The 17155-nt window shown below is 43.4% G+C and overlaps 1 pseudogene; it reads left to right on the forward strand.

The window, feature by feature from the left end:
- The first annotated feature begins 1204 nt into the window (after nt 1–1204).
- On the forward strand, nt 1205–1670 carry LOC142426515 (protein MIX23-like; annotated as a pseudogene).
- Nucleotides 1671–17155: the final 15485 nt, after the last annotated feature.

Raw genomic sequence — 17155 nt, forward strand, 5'->3', positions numbered from 1 at the left:
CTTTGGGTCCAGTGGCGTTGTAAGCATCTCAGTGCTGGCAGGGGTCTCTCTGTGGCTTCTCCAGCTTCTGAGGTCTGGTAGCATCCATGTGGCTTGCCTTCTACAATGTCTCCCAGGGAGTAGCAGAGAAAGAGGTGCCTTCCACCTCCAAGGAGGAAGTACCAGATTTCCCAGAATTCTCAGGAGAGGGTCATGCCCACATAGAAGTCTCATTGGCAATCTCCAGATTGGCAGCCTAGACTCTACCCCTACCTTCTTAATCTTAAATTGACACCAGATTAGGTGACTACCACATCAACTATGTGGACACACACACACACCAGAAGAATGCACTTCAGAGGACAACACTGAAGCTACAGCTTGGGGAGAGGGGCACATCTGAGTAGAGCACAGAGGAGAAACAAAGAGGGATGGAGAGGGAGGGGAACACATCCTGGCCCACAAGCCCCGAGGACGACATTCCTGCTCAGAGCAGACAATGCACAGAGAAGACCATAGGGCCAACCCCACCACATGACACGATGTCCCTCACTGAACCATAGCACTATGGGGGAGAACACTGGAGACAAAATGCAGGAATTGTACCCAATCTGACCCCATCACACTGGGGTGAAACACTAAGGGCACGCAACAAAGCAGCAAGGGGAGCAAAGCGATGAAATCCGAAGGGAATACCAAAAATAGACTTTGGAGACAGAGTGTGGAACCCCATCAGACTCTACTGGAAACCACTTCTAAAGGTCAACAAACAGACCTTGAGCTATTTATAGGCTTTTCCATTTTTTTTCAGTGGCTTTCTTTTTGTTGCTATTTTTTGTTGTTTTGTTCGTTTTTCCTTCCTTTATTGTTTCGTTTGGCTTTGCCTGGTGTTTGTGCTCATTAATGTCTCTGCATGTCTATCTAGATAAGATAGGTGGGATAAACCGTTTGGAGATGAAAAGAATGGGACCAAGGGTTCTGGGGGGATAGGGGAGAAGGGGAGGTGGGAGAAAGGCAGGGGGGCGTGGAAACCAACCCAGGGACAAGGGAACAACATGTGAACAAAAATCAGTGGAGAGAAGAGTGTACGATGCCTAGTGGGGCTTAATCAAGGGCAATGTAGCAGCGAGGAATGACTAAACTCGAATGAAAGTCAAACATGATGGTGGGACAAGAGGGAAGTAAAAGGAAATAGAGGAAAGAACCAGTAGGTGGCTCATCCAATATGGCGGCACCCAGTGGCTTTGTGAACTGTGAGGAGTTCACCGAATTCCAGGTTATTATTCTTTTATTTTAAACCTGTATAGGAATTACTCAAGGTGATGAGGATAACTGATGACAGAATAGTACACAAATTAAACACTACAGTTCCAATGGCTTCATTTGCAGGGAAAATTGATGCCAGGCAAACCTGTAAACAACTCTAGGAGTCTTGGAAGGTATTGCATTCCAATACGGGCAGAGCCATAAAAAATTGTATAGCTCAGACCTCAGCAGTAGTAACAAATCTCCAGGAAGAGAGAGAAAAGAATTTGGATGATTTAACATTATTAAAGCAACTTAGAAAAGAACAGACCGAGTTGAAATGGATGCAGTCAGAGCTGAATGTTGAAGAAGTAGTACATGACAGGAGCTGAAAGGTGTTTAGTGAACGCTGCCGAATTCACTACAAGCCTCCAAAGAATGAATAGAGGAGAGAGATACTATTTGTTAAAGGATCAGGCCATCTCACAAGAGCTAAGCGTGGCAGACATCAACAGGGTGGGCTTCCTAGAGTGATTTCTGAGCCAACAGTCCAAGACCTTTTGTTGATATCAGACCCACTTAGCCAAGATCTTAAACATGTATAATCCTGATAACTACGGAGATATCAATTACTATTTTATACTGATTCCTGAAAAAATGTTTTGTAACTATTAAAATAATCTTCTGGAAAAAAGAAAGAACCAGGAGGCAAAGGACATTTATAGAGGTCTAAATACAGGCATGTACATATGTAAATATATTTATATATAACAAGAGGGAAATCGATCTGTGTACTTATATCTATAGGTTAAGAATTAAGGTTGCAGATGGACATTGGGCCTCGACTCAAGTACGCCCTTAACAGAAGAACACTTTGTTCTAATAATCCAGCATCTTATGATGCTCACCTTCCCGACACAATCACTGAAGACAAAATGTGTGCATAATAAAATGTGGTGAAGAAAGCTGATGCTGCCCAGCTATCAAAGATATAGCCTCTATTGTCTTAAAGAGTTGAAGATAAACAAGCTGCCATCCAGCTGAGAAGCAACAAAGTCCACATCGAAGAAGCACGCCAGCCTGTGTGATTATGAGTTGTCGACGGGATCAGGTATCAGGCATCAAAGACCCAGAACAAAATCATGCCCAACGTGAAGGGAGGCGGGGCGGGTTGTGGAGTGGTGATCAGAGCCCATCTGTGGACAATTGGACATCCCTCCCAGAAGGGTCACAAGGAAGAGATGAGCCAGTCCGAGTGCAGTGTAGCACCAATGAAACATGCAACGTTCCTCTAATTTTTTAACGCTTCCTCCCCTCCACCATCATGATCCCAATTCTACCTTACAAATCTGGCTAGACCAGAGGATGTACACTGGTACAGATAAGAGCTGGAAACACAGGAAATCCAGGACAGATAAACCCCTCAGGACTAATAATGAGAGTAGCGATACCAGGAGGGTAAGTGGAAGGTGGGAGAGAAAGGGGGAAATGATCACAATGATCTACATATAACCCCCTCCCTGGGGGACAGACAATAGAAAGATGGTTTGAGGGAGACATCAGACAGGGTAAGACATGAAAAAATAGTAATAGTTTATAAATTATCAAAGGTTCGTGAGGGAGGGAGCAGAGAGAGGGAAAGGGGGAAATGAGGAGCTGACCCCAAGGGCTCACATAGAAAGAGGGTGCTTTGAGGATGATGATGGCAGCAGATGTACAAATGTGCTTGACACAGTGGATGTATGTGTGGATTGTGATGAGATGTATGAGTCCCCAATAAAATGACTTTTTAAAACATGAGGAGCTGATACCAAGTGCTCAAGTAGAAAGAAAATGCTTTTAAACATTGATGATGGTGTGAGATGTCGGACAGTGTAAGATATGAAAAAAAATTTATAAATTATCAAGGGTTCGTGAGGCAGGGGAACCTGGAGAGAGGGGAAAATGAGGAGCTGATACCAAGGGCTCAAGCAGGAAGCAAATGTTTTGAGAATGATGATGGCAACAAATGTACAAATGTGCTTGACACAATGGATGGATGGATGGATTGTGTTAATAGTTGTATGAGCCCCCAATAAAATGATATTTTTAAATGATGATGGCAGTATATGTGCTAATGTGCTTGACACAATGGATGAATGATGGATTGTGATAAGAGATGTAAAAATATTAACAAAAAGAGAGAGACAAAGGACCTAGAGCAAAAAGGAAGAGTTGGTTTTTTTTTCAAGTTATATCCAAAAGCATACACAAAGAAAGACCCTAGGAATAGACAGTGAAACCCGCCTTAAGATACACCCATCCAGCCCACAGTAAGGCTTAATAACATAGACGATGTTCAAGAACACAGACACAGAAGGGTTTCTAATGGCCTGCAACCTTCATTCCTGACTTAGTGGCTCTCCTAAGGAAGAAAAGAAGGCCTGGTGTCAAGCTGACTTAGGATGTTTGAGCAGCAGACAGGTGTGCCCTAGGGATTACATATTAACCCTTCAAGTCCCTCATTTCCAAATAAATCTAGGAGCAGCTTCTTGATACCAATACCCCCTTGTCTGCATATTAAAACCCTCCTGAGAGACTGGTTTAATTTGGAAAGTGGCAGGATGTGTTCTAACATCTCAGGTTCTAGGCTGTCGTCAGGGGAAGAGGAGGCCTGGTGAGGCAATGGTTGCTCACTGGGCTGCCACCCAGTGGCACTGCAGTCAGCAGTTTGAAGCCATCCATCACTATGTGGTTTTCTCCTACAGCGTCACAGTCTCACAACGCACGGGGGTAGCTCCGCCTTGTCCTGTGGGGTGGCTAGGAGTGGACTTGAAGACAGTGAGTTTGGTTTGGGTTGGACTCTGGAGATGATTGCCCGAGGAGCAGTGGGGTGGGTTCAACTGTCTAGTTAGCAATCAAGCACTTAACCATTGTGCCACCAGGGGTCTTTGAAGAATGGCACAGTCAAGTCAATCCCCCAAAAGGAGGTGCACAAACATAAAAAAAATTTTTAAAGATGAGATTGGAATGTTGTGGTGAGATCCAAGGGAACAGTTCAGTGAAAACCATTTTGTTCTATTTTTATTTCTCTGTGTGGGTGTGTGTTTGTATGTGTGGAGAGAGAGAGAGAGAGAGAGAGAGAGAGAGAGAGAGAGAGAGAGAGAGAGAGAGAGAACCGAGTGGTGTGTGGTGGAATGAAAGGTGGTTCTTCATGACCATCACTTCCAAATACAACTTCCAAATACCTGCCCCTAAGGAGGGGGGTGAGTTTGTCTCTTCTTCATCTCCAGACGCAGAGGCTCTGTCCAATGGGCTCTATTCTGGAGAGTCCCGAACGTCTTAAATGTCTGGGTTCTTGGACTGACTCCCCACTGTTGTTCATTGTTTTGCAGCTCCAGAGTGCATGTCAAGTCACCTGCAAAACGAGGTGCATTTGTTCGTCATGAGGTGGTAACCCTGCCGGGCCGTTTCGGACAGGAATGAAAACAGCGCATGAGCAGGATACCTTTCTGGGGACCACTCGCAAGCGCATCCGGGAAGACACCCTTTCCGCTGGCTAACGGCTCCCTGGTGTAGAATGAATCAAATGCCGCAAGCTTCAACCAGGCTACATTCTATTTGGATAAGAAGCCTGCAATGCACAGTGACGTGAAGAAGTAGCTTCTTCAAAACTTTAAGGCAACAATTAAGTATTCCATTGTCATGGCTCAATTAAATGGTTTGGCCTGAGAAAATCGGGGATTGTAAAGTGAGGATGGAATGTGCTTTGATCCTCTTTCCAGGGTTATTGTTTCATTAATAAATGAACATGTCATTTGTCTCACCAGAGGGAGCTCATGCCCTCCAGGCTTTTTTATAAAGATGAATTTCCAGTGCTCTGAAATACCATGGATTAGTAGTTAAGCCTGACAGCACTTCGGGGAGTAGCGAGCTTAAAGTGCCGCACACAGGTCTCCAAAGTACTTGTTTACTAATAGAGGAAATCAGCCCGTCTGCCGCTGCTGATATCGCATTACCATTTGGAAAGACAGTAGCTGAGATAACAAATCACACAGTTTTAATAATTACTCCTGAATCCATTCCCCCCCCCTCTTTTTTTGTTTCCTGCGTAACTGTGAAGGCTGGATTTCTTCCAAATAAACCGATAAAAACAGTATGGAAGTGTTATCGTTGAATGATAATGGCAACACATCCTGTCCACGAAAAGTTTCCTGCTGAATTCTTTTCTGATTTCTGGAGTTTCAATAAAATGTAATTATGCTTTCTAATTCCACTCTTTTAATCTTCACTTCAAATAAAACTAGCCACGGTGAGCAAGTTTGCTAGGCACGGCGAGCGGGGGAAAACTGCCCGGACTTACCCATGTTGACTTGTTCCTGCATTCTGTCTTGGGGTAAACCTGTCATTGAAATTGCAGCCCGTCCATGGAGCTACTTTGCATTCAAATTAATAGGCAGTTTAATCTGAATGTAAAATAGCTCCATGTATGCCATCATTAAAAAAAGAAAGTAAGTAAGGCATTTGGTAATGAATGGGTGTTTAAGATATGATACATGTGTAACATATTTTAAATCCTAAATTGAACCTATATTAGGATGAGGACATTTTAATATCAATTGGTAACTCATAAAAGAAGCCGTTTAGAATCTGCATAGCAAATACGTGTGCTTTGGGGGTCAAAACGACACTATTGTACAGATAGGGTACAGGGTTTAGTTCATATGGTTGGCAGGAGGCATTTTCCAGCAAATCTGTGCATTGTTGCATTTGTACAGTACAAGAAGGGCAATTGATTTTTAAAACGCAGGCGGAAACTTTATTTGCTCAGTCATTACTTGGACTTTATTTGGAGGTCCCAGACAGAACAACTAAATAGGAAAGTGAAGTCTTGCTTCCGTGTGCAATGAAACCATACAAGTTGGCAGGCAGAAAGGAATGCTGAACTTTTCCCCAGAGCTCCTCTGAGTTTGGTTTCCACTGGTCCATGTTCCATCGGGTGATTAGAGAAAGCTTTTTTAAAGCCTTACTTCAGAATGATCTTAATTGGTGCAAGGTTGAGCCCTTTCTAGGAGGGGAGGGGAAAGGTTGAATAGCCTTTTCAAGTCACATGAAAGTTTCTAGGATGAATGTACGATAATTAGATTAATAAGTAGCTTAATTTATCACAGCTGAGGATTTCAACAGCCACACATTAGAGGAACAAAAAAAGATTAGTGTGATTCCAGTTGGTAAAAAAAAAAAAATTGTTCTGAAACTTGATTAACCTTAAACACAGAATGCCTTTCTTTCTCAGTCTCAATGTCCTGGATGGAGTGGGGGGAGGTGTGAAGTGGGGAAGTGGGGAGAGAGGACCTGAAATAATCAGAAAAATCTTTTCTGTCTCCCAGTTAATGAGCGGTATCAGGATTTCTAGTGAGTTGGGCCAACTCTCCCCTTCACTGTTTCTGCTCTCTAGCGTCGTAAAGGATTGGCCATAGCTTATAGAATCTGAAGTGATGCGGCCCACCCACAGCAGAGAGATGCGTCTTTTCTGACGCGCCATTTGTCGCAAGCAGGCTCTCTTGGCTCCGTGTGAAAAGAAAGGAAGTCATGTGGTTGCAGGAGAACAAGATTTGGGAGCGACCACGATTTCAGTTCATAGATGGGAGAGACACCGCGGTTTAGCTGATTGGATAATGTTTCAAACAGCTGTCTCCGAGCGACGAAGCCTGGACTGGAAGTCACACGTTGGCCAAACAAGGACCAGCAGTGAGACGGGATGAACGGCACTCATTGATAACATGTGCAAAGTCCAGACAAGGGCCATAGCCGGAAGAACCCTTTATGCACCAATCCCCGTTGTTGCTCATCGAGTCTTCTCCTCCGCCTCCTTCACAAACACGGGGAATGTCTTGATACACGCGGAAGCTGCTGGATCAGCTGATGATCATATCCATCAGGGTTGGACTAATGTCACAGTTGATTAAACTTTTTTCTAACTCTTGACTGGCTCCAAACGAAACCGTGGTCCTGGGTTGAACAAAGCCCCTGACGGGGTTGGGTTTCCTTATGGAAGAGCCTAGTACATGGCTCTCTATTACCTGTCAGCAGTCCACGGGCAGCATCTTTGGGGAACGGTATGGCCATTGCTGGTGTTCTGTGACAAAGGTGTGCACCTGAATAGGCAGGTGGTAGCCTCTCTGGCTGGACAGGGGAAGTGCCATGGAATATACCAGGTAGCCTTGGTGGCACCACTCTCACCCTGACAATCAAATTCACAAAGCATCTCTCTTGAGTCACCAAGGCTTACTTAGAGATGTGGCGGAGCTAAACTGTTAGTCTCGTCAGTGACCCAGGCAGATCCACAATGGCAAGTCCCCGTGCACCCACCTGGGTGGTAAACCCAGTACCGACAGCCATTTCCACTCCGAGATCTCCTCTCCAAACACAAGTCCTTTCTTCTGCTGGGTAAAAGAAAAGCTTCAAAGCAAGCGTTCTTTCATAATCATGTAATGAAAAAAGACATCTTATGAACTGTAGCTTAAAATATGGACTTTTTTTTTTAATCGTGTAATTGACCGCTCTTCCTCTAACTAGCAGCCTGAGGTGACCTGCCAAGATGGTTCGCTACTCACTCGACCCAGAAAACCCTACAAAATCCTGCAAATCAAGAGGGCAGAACCTCCGGGTCTACTTCAAGAACACCCGTGAAACTGCCCAGGCCATCAAAGGCATGCACATCCGGAAAGCCACCAAATACTTGAAAGACGTCACTCTGCAGGAGCAATGTGTGCCTTTCCGACGGTACAATGATGGTGTTGGCAGGTGTGCCCAAGCCAAACAATGGGGTTGGACCCAGGGTCGGTGGCCCAAAAAGAGTGCTGAATTTTTGCTTCACATGCTTAAAAATGCAGAAAGTAATGCCGAACTTAAGGGTTTAGATGAAAATTCTCTGGTCATTAGCACATCCAGGTGAGCAAAACCCCCAAGATGCGCCACCGGACTTACAGAGCTCATGGTCAGACCAACCCATCCATGAGCTCCCCCTGCCACACTGAGATGACCCTGACTGAGAAGGAACAGATCATTCCTGAACCAGAAGAGGAGGTTGCACAGAAGAAAAGGATTTCCCAGAAGAAACTGAAGAAGCAAAATCTCATGGCTCGGGAATAAATTAAATTTAAAATAATAAAAGTTAAAGCACTTTAAAAAATCGTGTAATTATGACCTCTGAATCAACTTGGAAAGCGAAGACGGAGTTCTACCAGCAGCCTGAACCTGAAAGTGTGCTCATAACCTGAACTGGATATCTCATTACTGGGGAACATTATTGACTTTGGAGGTGCTATGACCCCTAATTTGCCTTTAAATGATTAATTTGGTGTTTAAATAAGTGCCTTTTATTTAATAATGTTGTCTTCAGCTAATTCACTTATGTCAATAAACTCATTGTTTAACCTTCTTAAAGGAAACATTTTCTCTGCTCGGAGGCAATTAATGGGCCATGAAATAAATAGGTAGAGGAAAATGAACTACAATCCAGGGCTGGTCAGGACAGTGCATGTGTGTACCCGTTAAGCAGGGGATGGACAGAGTCTCCATCCCCACCACATTCTCCGAGGAGCCTTCTCTCTGCCAGCATTCTTGGTGCACAGTCAGCCCCAGTGAAATACCCCTATGCAACACAGTCAGCCCCAGTGAAATACCCCTATGCAACATGGTCAGCCCCAGTGAAATACCCCTATGCAACACAGCCCCAGTGAAATACCCATATACATATAACCTGAGGCACTCCCTCTTGAATGCTGGCTCTTAACTTTCAGAAAAGTTGATTCTGACGCTCTAAGTTGGAAATGAGCTGTCATTTTAAAAAAGGATATTGAGGAAGAAATGGGCACATGCAATATTAATATCAGATGTTGACATTTGATCTTGACAATATCAATATAAATATGCTGGGAAATTATCTTCTGTACTCTTGCTGTTTTTGTTACTTCGGAAGTCAGCTCGGGTTGGGGGATGGGGTGGAGGGAGGGAAAAAAGAGGAGCTGATACCAAGGTCTCAATAGAAAGTAAATGTCTAGAAAAGAATGATGGCAACATATGAACAAATATGCTTGATACAGTTGATGTGTGGATTGTTATAAGAGTTGTAAGTGCCCCCAATAAAATGAACTTTTAATTTAAAAAAAAAGTCAGTCCTGACTCATGGTGACCGTGTGTTATAGAGTAAAACTGCACCACAGTGTTGCCTGACTGTCACCTGTGCTGTTAGGTGCCATCAAGTCGAATGTGATTCATAGGGACCCTGTGCACAACAGAACAACGCACTGCTTAGTCCTGTGCCTTCCTCACAATTGTTCTTAAGTTTATGATTGTTTGTAAGTTGAAACACATCATTTCAGGCACCGTTTTCAACCCATCTCACCAAGGGTTTTCCTCTTCTTTTTTTTTTTTCAAAAAAAAAAAACACAAAACATTTTGGGGTTTCCTCTTTTATGCCGACCTTCTGCGCCATCACCAGTCATGATGTCCTTTCCCAGAGGACTAGTCTCTCTCGATAGCATTTTCAAGGAACGCAAGATGATGTCTCACAGCCTCTGTTCTGAGGAGCATTCTGGATGTTCTTCATTAGAATTGTCATCTTCATGGAAGCAAATCACTAGCCCTCTCCTTCTCCGGCACCCTCTGGTGTATCCAAGCTGCTGACCTGTAGGTTACCAGTCGTGTACAAACTGTGCTACCAAGGGAACATAGGGGCATCAAAGTGTATTGCAGAAAAGTTAGTTTATCTTTTTTTTCCTGGGTATTTCATTTATTCTTTAAATATAATTTTCCAAGATAGTTATGATCAATAGGATTAGAATGGATTTTGCTCTCTCATGCGTGTTCTCTCTTTTGCCCTTAATAGAGTTTTAAATTGCCAATTTTCATTTCCTTTTTTAAAATAACATGTGAAGAACAAAGCAAGTTTTACAAGGGTAGCCAGTAATAGCCATCAATATTATTTTAAAATTAATAGGAGTAAATTAGCCCTGAAAATTGTACATTATCAGAAAAGAATCACACTGACTATGGCAGAGACTTTTTCTACCCCTGACAGCCATGTCCCCCTTTTTCCTAGATCACCTGGTCATTTATGAGTTTCCTTTTTAGCTGGTTGTACAACGCCATCCCAACTAAGCCCCAACCAAGATAAGTATGAGCAACCTCGTAGCCGCTTCCTTAAAGGGCAAGGCTGGGTTTCCCTCTGGCTCAACTTTCACACAAAAGAGAAACACGCTTCTATCTTGCTTGAGGGTCTTGGGTTTTCAAGCAAGTCTACATTCTAATAAACATGTTTACTAAAAAGAGATTAAAAAATAAATCCAAATTCATGTACCACACACACCAGACTACATTGCTAATACATGCATCTCTTTCTCTTTCGTTTTTCGTTTGACCTACAAATGTGAGTGGTTTCTGCTCTTTTCCTTACTCTTCCTTCCGAAACAATGACCTTCTGCTTGAGAATCCATTGGAAACTTTGTAATGGTTCCTGAATTAAGAGAACCCCCTGAAAAGGGTTCTGAATTAAGAGAACCCCTTGCTTTGGCATTGAGCACCCTACAATTGTCCTAAACTCTCCTATTTGCCTTCTTCGTCCACACAAATCTACCTACCTTCTCTGGTTGTAGCAGACAATAGTACGTGGGGGCCATACCTGTGCTTCCTCTTTGACTATGCAAGCTCTGTTTGTAGTTGTTGTTCATTGCTGACACGTTGATTGCAACTCGTGGTGATCTCATGTGGGAGTAGAACTGCTCCCCAGGGTCCTCCAGACTCGGAACATTGGAAGCAGATCACCACACCTGTCTTCCAAGGTACCCATGGGTGAGTTCAAGGTTCCAGCCTTTCAGCTAGGAGTTGAGTACTTCCCATTTTAACCATTGGTACCACCAAAAGAGTGAGAATTTTGGAGTCAAAAGTGCTGGTGGGAAGCTATGCGTAGACCTGGTGGGTCTCCCCTTCTAGTGTGTCTTCTACCTTTCCTTCGTAGTGCTTGTCACCCAGGTATTGCACTTGGACTACTCTCTTCCTGCCCACAGACCATAAGCTTTCCACGGCACGGATGATGTCTCTTTTGTGCACCGCTTTACCTAACACTCGGCAGACAAATCACGAATACTCATGGAGAAAATGAGTACACAGCTCTGAGTGGCTTCTCCGCTATTAAATAAGGCAACCATAAACAAGAATATGACTAGGGCATAGTTGCTGTTGTGTTGTTAAGCGTCCTTGAGTTGACTGCCGCTCATAGTGACCCGATGTGCAACAGAATGGAACATCGCCCGATCCTCCACCATCTTCTTAACTGTTCTTGTTGAACCTATTGTGACCACTACTGTAGCAAGCTATCTTTTCAAGCGTCTTCTGCTTTTTCACTAACCCTCTACTTTACCAAGCTTAAGATGTCCTTTTCCATTGACTGATCTCTCCTGATAACATGTCCAAAGAACATGAAACCAAATACCACCATTCTCACTTGTAAGGAACATTTTGACTGGATTTCTTCCAAGACAGATTGGTTCATTCTTCTTGAAGTCTGTTGTCCTTTAAATATTCTTCTCCAAAACCATCATTTGAATGTAGGTACTCAATAAGTGGGAGGTAATAGTGTGCGATGATCCACAGCATGTTTGGGGGGCTAGACCTATAGATTGAATCATGTACTTAGGTGACATTGCACACTTTATTTCTCTTTTCCAAGCCTCCATTTCTTCCTCTATAAAACTGATGGATAAAATTCCTATGGTCTTATTCAGAATGTGTTCAATGTGATCATGTGTGTGCTTGCCATATGGGGTGTTCCCCAATAAACATGGTTCTATTGCTACCATCACTCATGTAATCCTTCATTTGTTCATCCAATTAACTGTGGACTATAGGCAAGAGATTATGTGCTGGAATCTTTGATACTCACTGAAGACAAAGTGGGTGAACAAGCAAATGTGGTGAAGAAAGTTGGTGGTGACTGGCTAGCAAAAGATATAGCATCTGGGGTCTTAAAGGTTGAAGTTAAACAAGCAGCCATCTAGCAGGAAAGCAACACAGACCACATGGAAGAAGCACACCAGCATGGATGATCATGAAGTGTTGATGGGATCTGGTATCATGTATGAAAAGATCCAAAACAAACAATTATATTAATGTGAATGAGGAGAGTTGGAGTGGAGACCCAAAGCCCATCTGTAGACAATTGGACATGCCCTACACAAAAGGGTCACAAGGAAGGGACGATTCAACCAAGGTTCAGTAAAGCACCAACAAAACACACAACATTAGGTCCTGAATGCTTCCTTCCCTGTACTATCATGACCCAGTTCTACCTTACAAATCTGGCTAGAGCAGAGCATACATATTAGTACAGATAAGAGCCCTTGACTCATGGAATCCTGGACAGATAAACCCATTAGGAAAAGTAGTGGGAGTAGCAATGCCTTGAGAGTTGGGGGATGGGGGTGGGAATCAATCACAAGGTTGGATATATAGCCCCCCAAGGGGGACAAATAATATAAATGTGGGAGAAGGTAGAAAACAAATGGTGTAAGATACAAAATAACAATAATAATATATAAATGATCAAGGATACACAAGGGAGGGAGGGTAGAGAACAAGGAGAAAAAGATGAGCTGATACCAAGGGCTCAAGTAGAAAGAAAATGTTTCGGAAATGATAATGGCAGTATATGTACAAGTGTGTTTAATACAATTGAATTATGTGTTGTTATAAGATCTGTAAGAGCCCCTCAATAAAATGATTACCGTATATACTCAAGTATAAGCCAACCCAAATATCAGCCGAGGGGAAGCACCTAATATTACCACAAAAACGGCATTTAAAATGTGCTGGGAAACTTGGTGTATACACAAGTATATACGGTAATAATAAAAAATATGTGCTGGAATACAGTGGAGGACAAATCAGAGCAGACTATGGGGCACACTAAATGAAATCTATAGCCTAGTGAGGTAGACAATATGTAAACGTGCAAATAAGTGTAAAACTCTGAGTTGTAAGTAACTGCCAAGAAAGAAAAGGACAGATTGCTGTAGGAATCATTGAGGGGCAGGAATGTGAAGCAGAATCGATTCTTCACAACTTAGAGCAAATGAGAACAATGAGTCCTTGTTTTCCCATTTTCTCCCAACTATTTTATCCATCATTGGAATCTTACAGCATAGCATAATTTTAGTAAAGCATTTTCTTACTCAACTACAAACATCAAGAACCAATGGTATTCAGGAGGATAAGGGGAAGGTGGGAGGGGAGGGGAATCGATCACAAGGATCAACATATAACCCCCTCCAAGAGGTATGAACAACGGAAAAGGGGGTGAAGGGCAACAGATGATGATGTAAGATATAAAAATAATAATCTATAACTTATCAAGGGTTCACGAAGGAGGGAGAATGGGGGAGGGAGGGAGAAATGAGGAGCTGATATCAAGGGCTCAAGTAAAAAGAAAATGCTTTGAAAATGATGGTGTACAAATTGACACAATGGATGGATGTATGGATTGTTATAAGAGATGTAAGAGCCCCCAATAAAAGTATTTAATTATTTTTAAACAATGATTTCCTGAAGTGCAGCAGCTACAATAAACTCCCCCTCAGGAAAATTTTTTTAAAAGGACCAATGGTATTGAAAGAAGAAGTTCAAACTGTGCCAAAGGTGCTGGGGGTGGTGGCAAGGGGATTGACAGCCTACCAAATGAAATGCTTCAACAAACAGATACAGTACTGTGTGGTGGTTACATAATCTGGTGTCAATTTGGGACTTTAGAGGAGTAAGAGTGAAGGGGTGGAGTCTAGTCTGTCACTGGGTTCAGAGCCAATGAGACCTCAGTGTGGGCATGGCTTCCCCCTGGGAATTCTGGGAATTCCGGTGATTTCCTCCTTGGAGGCAGGAGACAGACTCTCTCTGCTCACTCCCTGGGAGACATTGCAGCTGACAAGACACATGGAACTATACTAGTGCCTTAAGCTGGAGAAGCCACATGGACCTATCCTGATGTAGCCAGACCCCTGGACCTGGAGAAGCCACATTGAGACCCTTACCAGTGCTGAGAAGCTTACAATGCCACTGGATCCAAAGACTTTCTACTCACTGGCCTATGATCGTCCTGCATCCGGCATCATTGTAAGTTTTTCATGAGTCTGAAGAGGACTTTATAGATTGGTATCAGACATATGGGCTAATATTGGATTTATGGGCTTAGACTGGACTGGGTTGGGATGCTTTCTTAATGTATAATTATCCTTTATATAAAATTCTCTCATACACATTTGCATGTCTATGAATCTGCTTCTCTAGTCTACCCAGACTTACACAGTACTGGGAGCATTGATTCATCTATGCCAAGAAATTTGGAAGGCAGCTACCCGGTCAACTGACTTGAAGAGATCCATATGCATACCCATTCCAAAGAAAGGTGCTAAAACAGAATATGGAAGTTATCAAACAATATCAGTAGTATCACACACAAATGGTACTTTGCTGAAGATAACTCAAAAGCATTGACAGAAACACAGCAGTAGGGAATTGTCAAAAATTCAAGTTGAGTTCAGAAGAAGACATAGAATGAGAAATGCCATTTCTAATGTCTGATGCATCTTGATGATGGATATGAGAAAGATGCTTCTCTATGTTTTATTGACTATGCAAAGGCATTCACCTATAAGGAACATGACGAATTATTGGTAGAATCAAAAAAGAATGGGAATTCTAGAACACTTATTGTGCTCATAAGAGACCTGTACACCAACCAAGAAGAGTCTTTCAAGCAGAATAAGAGGGTACTACATGGTTTGAAATCAGGAAAGGTGTGTCAAAGTTGTATTATTTCATCATACTTATTCTATCTGGGTGCTGAGCAAATAATCTGAGAAGTCAGGCTACCTGAAGAAAATGCGGCATCGGGATGAGAAGACTCATGAACTACCTGCAACCTCCAGATGACACAACCTTGCTTGCTGAGAGTGAAGACGCCTAGAAGCACTTGCTGGTGAAGATCAAAGATAGATTTCACTACAACATAAAGAAAACAAAACCCTCACGAATGGACCCATTAGCAGCATCACCATAAATGGAGAAGTGGTTGAAGTGGTCATGAAGCCACAACCAATGTCCATGGAAGCAGTTAAGAAATTGCATGGGGCAAATCTAAGCAAAAGTTATCGTCAAAATATTAAAAAGCAAAGACGTCACTTTGACCTTGAGATACACCTGAGCCAAGCCACAGCAATTTCTTTTATTAAAAAAATACCTTTGTTGTTGCCAGGAGTCATCAAGTCTGTTGCAAGTCAAAGTGGGCCTGTGTACAGCAGAATGGCCCACTGCCTGGCCTGCGCACCCTGCTCACAACTGTTGGTTCGTAGCAGCTTTTTGCGGCAGCCACTGTGAATTCATCTTGGGAAAGGCCCTTTCCTTCGCGCTCCCTCTCATTTCAAGTTCCAGTTATTCCTGGTGTTCTCAGCTGTCTCTGCGCATTTTGAGCCATGCCCCATCAGTAAATGAAGGCCCCGAAGGCTCTCCTCCGTCTTCATGGTTACGCCAACTCCCCTTTGGGAAGGAAGCTCTTCCTCAGTCAGATTTCACGTGCCTTTTGAGCTGAGAGGCTCACCTCTGACACTCTCGTATACAATATTTCCCTGTTAGTCACACGGTTGGCGACGGCTAGTTCCTCAGAAGTGGACAGCTTATTCCTTCTTTGTAGTCTATGCGTAGTCTCGAGGCTCTGGTGAAACCCATTCACTTCGGGTGATGCTGTGGGCGTTTGAAACACCGGTGGCATAGCCTCCAGCGTTACAGCAACACACGAGCCACCACAGTACAGCACACTGACAGACAAGTGGGAGGGGAAAACCTTATAAGGGGCCATTTGTTTATTTATTTAAACATTTTATTGGGGGCTCGTACAACGCTTATCACAATCCATACATCCATCCATTGTGTCAAGCACATTTGTACATTTGTTGCCATCATCACTCTCAAAACATTTTCTTTCTACTTGAGCCCTGAGTATCAGCTCCTCATTTTTCCCCTCCCTCCCCACCCACCCTTCCCTCATGAGCCCTTGATAATTTATAAATTATTATTATTTCATCATATCTTAAACTGTCTGATGTCTCCCTTCACCGGCTTTTCTGTTGTCCATCCCCCAAGGAGGGGGGTTATATGTAGATCCTTGTAATTAGTTCCCCCTTTCAACCCCACATTCCTTCCACCCTCCCAGTATCGCCACTCACCACTGATCCTGAGGGGTTCATCTGTCCTGGATTCCCTGTGTTTCCAGCTCCTATCTGTACCAGGGTACATCCTCTGGTCTAGCCAGATTTTTAAGGTAGAATTGGGATCATGATAGTGGTGGGGGGTGAGCAGGAAGCATTTAAGAACTAGAAGAAAGTTGTATGTTTCATCGTTGCTACACTGCACCCTGACTGGCTCGTCCCCTCCCCACGACCCTTCTATAAGGGGATGTCCAGTTGCCTGCAGATGGGCTTTGGGTCCCCATTCCTCACTTAAAGGAGTATTTATTAATTTTTAAATCGGACAAAGGAAAAGACAGATTACATGACTGAGGGAGGCCATCCATATGAGGCCAGAATGGTACGCGAGGAGTCGCAGTCGGGCAGCCACTTTAGTAGGACATGGACCACAAAGGGAATAGCCACAAAGCCATAATCAGCACCAGATCAATTCATCACAAGATCCTGATTGGGATCCATATACCACTGCAGAGGAGAAGAGATTAGAAGTGTACAGGGCCCAGCGACCACCATGGTTGGGGTATGCCTCATGACCAGGTGGCCTTTGTACTCCAATGTCCATGAAGGCACAATGAAGCAGTTTTCTAAGGGTGAGACTAACCCTTCCTGTAAGGCTGTGGTATTTCTAATCACCTGCTAGTCATGCAAAAGCTGGATCG

Source organism: Tenrec ecaudatus, chromosome 14 (assembly GCF_050624435.1).
Source record: "Tenrec ecaudatus isolate mTenEca1 chromosome 14, mTenEca1.hap1, whole genome shotgun sequence".
NCBI lineage: Eukaryota > Metazoa > Chordata > Mammalia > Afrosoricida > Tenrecidae > Tenrec > Tenrec ecaudatus.